General features: G+C 52.7%; 1 non-coding gene across 1 annotated transcript; it reads right to left on the bottom strand.

Moving 5' to 3' along the window:
* Positions 1 to 3,291: 3,291 nt before the first annotated feature.
* On the bottom strand, positions 3,292 to 3,363 carry TRNAA-GGC (transfer RNA alanine (anticodon GGC)). Its single transcript has one exon. It is a non-coding gene; the product is annotated as a tRNA-Ala (tRNA).
* Between the last annotated feature and the right edge of the window lie 2,566 nt (positions 3,364 to 5,929).

The following is a 5,929-nucleotide window of genomic DNA, read 5'->3' as shown; positions in this document are numbered from 1 at the left end:
AAGATGGTAACTGCAGGCCTCTCAGAGGCCTTGTTTTTTCCTGAAAATCTGCTGCCACCTAGAGGCAAATGTGAAAAGCCCAGAAAAGGAACGGAGGAGTGTTTTGGGAGTCTCTGGAGTCCAGCTACCCCTTCACCACTACGGTCCACACCTAAACACGACCTAGAGTGGTTGTCCCATGTCAAACATGGTTGTGTGAAAATCTGTGGGCAGATTTGAGAAGCAGCTGGATTTAGGGGTCCCAGCTCTGATTTGGGGGATTCATGGAGTTTTGGGGACAGGCCCTGGAGAAGTCCAGGGGGGAGGGAACTCTTCAAGGAAGGCCCTAACAGGAACCAGCCTGTGCTGAGGCAGCTGCATTGGTTACTGGCTGCAGCCCGGATCAGGTTCAAGGGTCTGGTTTTGACCTTTAAGGCCCTTTGTGGTCTGGGGACTCACTTTTCTGAGGGATCGCCTTTTGCCCTATGCCCCCCATAGGGCTTTACGCTCTGTGGGTTCCAGGCAGCTGTTAGGGAACTCATCGGCAGGGGCAGCTCTCACAGAGCAGGGATCTGCAGCCTCCGAGCCTCAGAGGGAAGTGGAAGGAGGAGGGGGTGGTTAGGTGTGGGGGACAGAGGACTGCAGGATAGACAGGCAAGCTGGTTGGAGGAGGAGGCACTCGGGGGCAGGACAGCCACCCTGAGTGGGTGTTAAGCGCTGAGTGGCACTTAAGCCATGAGACCAGCTCCTCCTCCAAGCCCTTACCAGAAATCTATTATGTGGAACATAATGTTGTTTTATGTGAGGTTTTATTCTGTAACCTGCCACGAGACAGTTCACCAATAGCGCCGGGTAACAAATATACTATCAACAACAACAACATAGAGCAGGTGGAGAGGAGCCATCGATTTCCTCTGCATAAGAAATAACTCCTGTCCCAAGACAGAGCCTGTCTCGGGGATGGCCCAGGCTGCTTCTGCAAAACTGGGACCAGCACCCAAAGGTGTAAAGCTAGGGATGCCAGCCTCCAGGTGGGACCTGTGAACGAGAAGCTGAACGTGAGCCAATAGTGTGATATGGCAGCTAGGGAGGCTAATGCGATACTAGGCTGCATTGCTGGCAGCCTAGAAACTAGAGCAAGGTAAGTTATATTAATACCACTCTATTGGGGTTTGACCTCATTTGGAATATTGTGTCCAGGTCTGGGTGCCACAGTCCAAGAGAGATATGGGCAAGATGGAAGGTGGTCAGAGAAGGGTCATCAGGATGGTTGAGGGTCTGGGATCCGTGTCTTGTGAGGAAAGGTTGAAAGAGTTGGGTTTGTGCCGTATGGAGAAGAGGAGGGCAAGGGGGGGGGGGTAGGACAGCTCGGTTTAACTACATGAAAGAGGGAGCCGCCTTGTTTACTGCAGTTTTGAGACAACGACAAGGAGCAGTGGGTTCAAATGTCGGGAAAGAAGGTTCCCCCTAAATATTAGGAAGCATTTTCTGATGGTGAGGGCTGTTCACACATGGAATAGGCTGCCTCTGAGGGTGGTGGAGTCTCCTTCATTGGAAGTCTTTTGGAGGAGATGGGACGAGCACCTGTCAGTCCCTGAGAAGATGACGGGGGAGTGAGGGGCTGGTCTGGATGGCCCTTGGTGGTCTCTTCCAGCTCTGTGGGATTCTGATCCCTTGGAATTACAGTTCAACTCCAGACTGCAGAGATCAGTCCCTCTGGAGGACATGGATGCTTGGAGGGTGGGCTCTAGTATTATACCCCACTGAGGTCCCTGTTGTCCTCTGGCTCCATCCCCTAACCTTCAGGAGTTTTGCAACCTTGACCTAGCAACCCTATCTCCCTCCACCCCCCCCCCATTGCCCATGGCTGGGGGGACCTGTCAACCCTATGGAAGGTGATGCCATATTTTTAAACCAAACAGCTCTTTCTGTAGCCCTTCCAGCATACCAAGTGCTGTGCTATTTTTATCTCACTCTGCCTTGCAACAGAGCCGGTCCAAACCGAACGCGGTACCCACTGGAACATCGTCTGCTGTAGGGGTGCCGATCAGCAAGCATTTTGCTGGTCCGGATATGGGGAGGGGGAGGGGGGAGGGCCGGATGCTCTGAATAGAAATCTCCTGTTCGGAATGATTCAGCCTTGTTTCCCCAAGTGGCGCTGAGACGTTCAGACTCCTGGGCTGCCCTGTTTTCATCGGAGCTCCACATTTTGCACGGGGCGCGGTTATGCATGCGTGCAGATACTGCGGCAGAAGTCTTCTGAGTCTCGCGAGTGGGACGGATCTCGTGAGAGCGCGGGGATCCGCAACCGTGGCTTGCCGAAGAGGCCTGGGTGAGCAAGCAGGTGAGGAGGATTGTGAAGAGGCCTGGGTGAGCAAGCAGGTGAGGAGGATTGTGTCTTCGGGCTTACGGCCGGGCGGCCTTGACGCAGGTGGGCAGCTGACTGCGGAGGGCAGGACACACTCGAATGCACACGAATCTGATGGAACAACAGTCTGATTCAGGAAGCGGCAGTGTCACGAACACGGACGGCCAGCTCAGGTGGCTTGCTAACTTCCAGGTGGCCCCTGGAAAGGCCCTGCTATCCCAATGGACTTCCTGGTAACCGAGATCAGTCCCCCTGGAGAACATGGCTGCTTTTTTGACCCTGCTGTGCCATTTGACCCTGCTGAGGCCCTTTCCGCAGACCAGGGGTGGGTAAACAGTGGCCCTCCAGATGTCCATGGACTACAATTCCCATGAGTCCCTGCCAGCATTCGCTGGCAGGGACTCATGGGAATTGTAGCCCATGGACATCTGGAGGGCCACAGTTTGCCCACCCCTGCCCCAGATCCTGCTCCCCCAAATCCACCCACAACACCTCCATGTGTTTCCCAAGCCAAAGCTGGAAGCCTTAATGCAGAATCAGACCCCCGGTCCTTCCAGGTCCGCATTATCCACTCAGACTGGTGACACCTCTCTAGTGTCTAAGGCAGCCTTGTTCAAACTTTTGACCCTGGAGGAACCCCTGAATTAGCTTTCAGGCTTCGGGGAACCCCCGAAGTGATGATCAGAAGTGGGTGCAGAAGTGCGATGCAGGAGCCAGCCAATCGATCAGCCAATCATTTTCCGTTTCCATGGTGGAGAAAGAGACGAGGCCTGTAGAACAACAAGGGAAGGGGGCTCCAGGGATGTCCAGTGATGTTAGCAGCCTTCTGAATTCCTGGGAAAGGCCGTGTAACCCCTGGGGAGCTCTCACATAACCCTAGGATTGCCCACAACCCCGGTTTGGAATCTCTGGTCACATCACCTCTATGTGGGCCTTTTTAAAACTGGAAACACCAGGAATTGAACCTGGAACCTTCTGCATGCCAGGTAGATGCTCTACCACTGAGCCACACCCCCTCTCTGATGCTGGAGAAGGAGGATGCTGCCTGTCAAACTCTGCTGCCTGAAGCAATCCTATCTGATTGGCCCATTATGGAGCTGGCCTTCCCCTTTGAGCTCCGTCCTAGTCCTCCTCCTGAGGCCATGATACCGTCTTATAGTCAATCACACAAGCGGTCCATCAAGTTCAGTATTGCCCACTCAGACTGGTAACTGTTTTCCAAGGCCTCAAACAGAGGTCTTCCACATCGGTGTGCTGTAGTGGTTAGGAGTGGCAGCTTCTAATCTGGAGAGCTGGGTTTGATTCCCCCCTCCTCCACAGGCAGCCAGCTGGGTGACCTTGGGCCAGTCACAGTCCTGATTGTGCTGTTCTCACCGATCAGTTCTCTCAAAGCTCTCAGCCCCACCTACCTCTCAGCCCCACCTACCTCACAGGGTGCCTGTTGTGGAGAGAGGAAGGGGAGGCGATTGTAAGCCGCTTTGAGACTCCTTCTGGTGGAGAAAGGCAGGGTATGTAAACCAATTCTCCTTCTTCATCACCGGCCACCTGATCCTTTTAACTGGCAGTGCCATGGATGGAACCTGGGACCTTCTGCCTGCCAAGCAGGGGCTTTAGGACTGACCCACAGCCCCTCTTCCGTTCCTGGACGACTTCTAGTTTGCGTCAGGACTTCTAGAAGTGGTTGGTTTGTGCGATCTTCCTTGACTGATTCAAGGGCATTGCAGTGCCAAAATAAAAAAAACCTGTGGCAAGCAACGCTTGTTAATTCTTTGCATCCCCTGCTGTATACGAGGTCTCATGAATGTAATTTGCCGGTGGCTGAGTCACTTTCTGCATTCTTTCCCCCCTCCCCGGAGCAGTTGGACTTCCTTCGTTCTGTCACCAAAGAGTGCTAATGAGCAGCCCTGCAAATGTTTCGACACCAGCCCAGACTTTGTGGCTTTTGGATGGGCGGGGGGGGGGGGGGGAGCGAGAGAACAAAAGAAAGGGAAAAAAAAACAGAATGCAAAATGGGCCAGTTTGCTCCATTCAGTCAGCAGAGCTTCATTCAGAAACCTGCAAAAGGGGGGTGGGTGGAAAAGGGGGGTCCTGCATCCCTTCCACTTGACCTTGAGGACTACAGATTCCCTTTTACCAATGCAGTTAAGGATTCCCGTGCAGAGGGCCTCTGAGTTGGGTTGCCAACCTCCAGGCGGGGGGACCTGGAGATCTGCTCTTACGATGGATCTCTGGTCAGTCCAGATTGCTTGCCTCAGAGAAAATGGCAGGTTCAGAAGGTGGAGCTTATGGCTTTGTACCCTAACGAGTTCCCTCTCCTCCCCAGACCCCTCCCTCCCTAGACTCCTCCCCCAGATCTCCAGGTCTTTCCCAGCCCAGAGCTGGCAAGCTTAACTCCAAGTCTGATATTTTTAAAGAATGGCTGAGATGTGTGTGTGTGTGTGGGGGGGGGATTGGCACAAATGAACCAACATCCAGGGCAAAGGTTAAGCTTCGCACACATATCTGAAAAAGGTTTTCTACAAGTGCCCAACAGACTGACATCACATCCACAAATCAGTTTGTCACCCCTGGGGAGCTTGGTGGTCACGTATCTGTACAGCTCCCCAACAAACAGAGGTTCCAAGTGTTGCCATCAGCAAGTAATTGGGTGAAGTCAGCCTTGAAGGGCTGTTGTTAAATTGTTTAAGCAGCTGAGCCGCACCTATGTGCTCACTAGTGACACCTAGTGGTCACTCTGAGGTTGCAGTGGGAAAATCCTAGCACATGCCTGGGAGATTGATTTGTTTAATCTGGGCTCCCACCCACTTCCTGCTTCTTCTGGAAGAAGAAGAAGATGAGTATGCATGCTCTCAAGCAAAAAGTGACAGCCATTAAGTCTGTCAGCTTTCTGTCGGCTGACGTGTGTCATATAGTCTGCTTGAACCAGCCATGGAGGCTTTCATTGTGTGTCCGTGTGTGTGTGTGAAGAGTCATCAAGTCACAGATGACTTATAGTGACTCCGGCAAGGGAATTTCCAGATAAATGAGAACCAGAGGTGGTTCGCCATTGCCTTCCTCCACAGAGTTTTCATCCAACGCCTGAGCCTGCTTAGCTTCTGAGATCTGACAAAACTGGTCTATCCCAGGCCTCAGTCCCTTCCTGTAAATTGCGTAGGCCTAGTCTGGACCAATGAAAGTCCATCAGAATTCTTAAACAAACATTTACCTTCTTCAGAAAGTGGCATTCCCCCCTACACACACCCACACTTAAAGTATGAAGAATTCTGTCCCTTTCAGGGTCAAACTCCAAAAGCTCAACCATGGGCAGGAAGCGCACCGTCAAGGAGAGCAATTAGTTTCCGATACCTCTCCCAATTTGGCCCCGCTAGAGCTGCTGACTCTGACCGGAGTCATGTTTGCCTATTAGCACAGCCCCCAAGGAAGTTGTAAGTGCTTTCCCCCAGCGCCGGCTATGTAAAAATAACACAATGCCGTTGCGAGGCAGAGAAGCACCCTGTCAATAGAGACGGCATAAAATAATTGGGCAGGCCTGAGCGGTTGAGCTCATTATACGTCCCTGCCGGAGAAAAGAGGCATCCAGCC

Source organism: Paroedura picta, chromosome 9 (assembly GCF_049243985.1).
Source record: "Paroedura picta isolate Pp20150507F chromosome 9, Ppicta_v3.0, whole genome shotgun sequence".
NCBI classification, from domain to species: Eukaryota; Metazoa; Chordata; class Lepidosauria; order Squamata; family Gekkonidae; genus Paroedura; species Paroedura picta.
The sequence above is the reverse complement of the archived record's forward strand: the minus strand, read 5'-3'. Positions and strand labels throughout refer to the sequence as shown.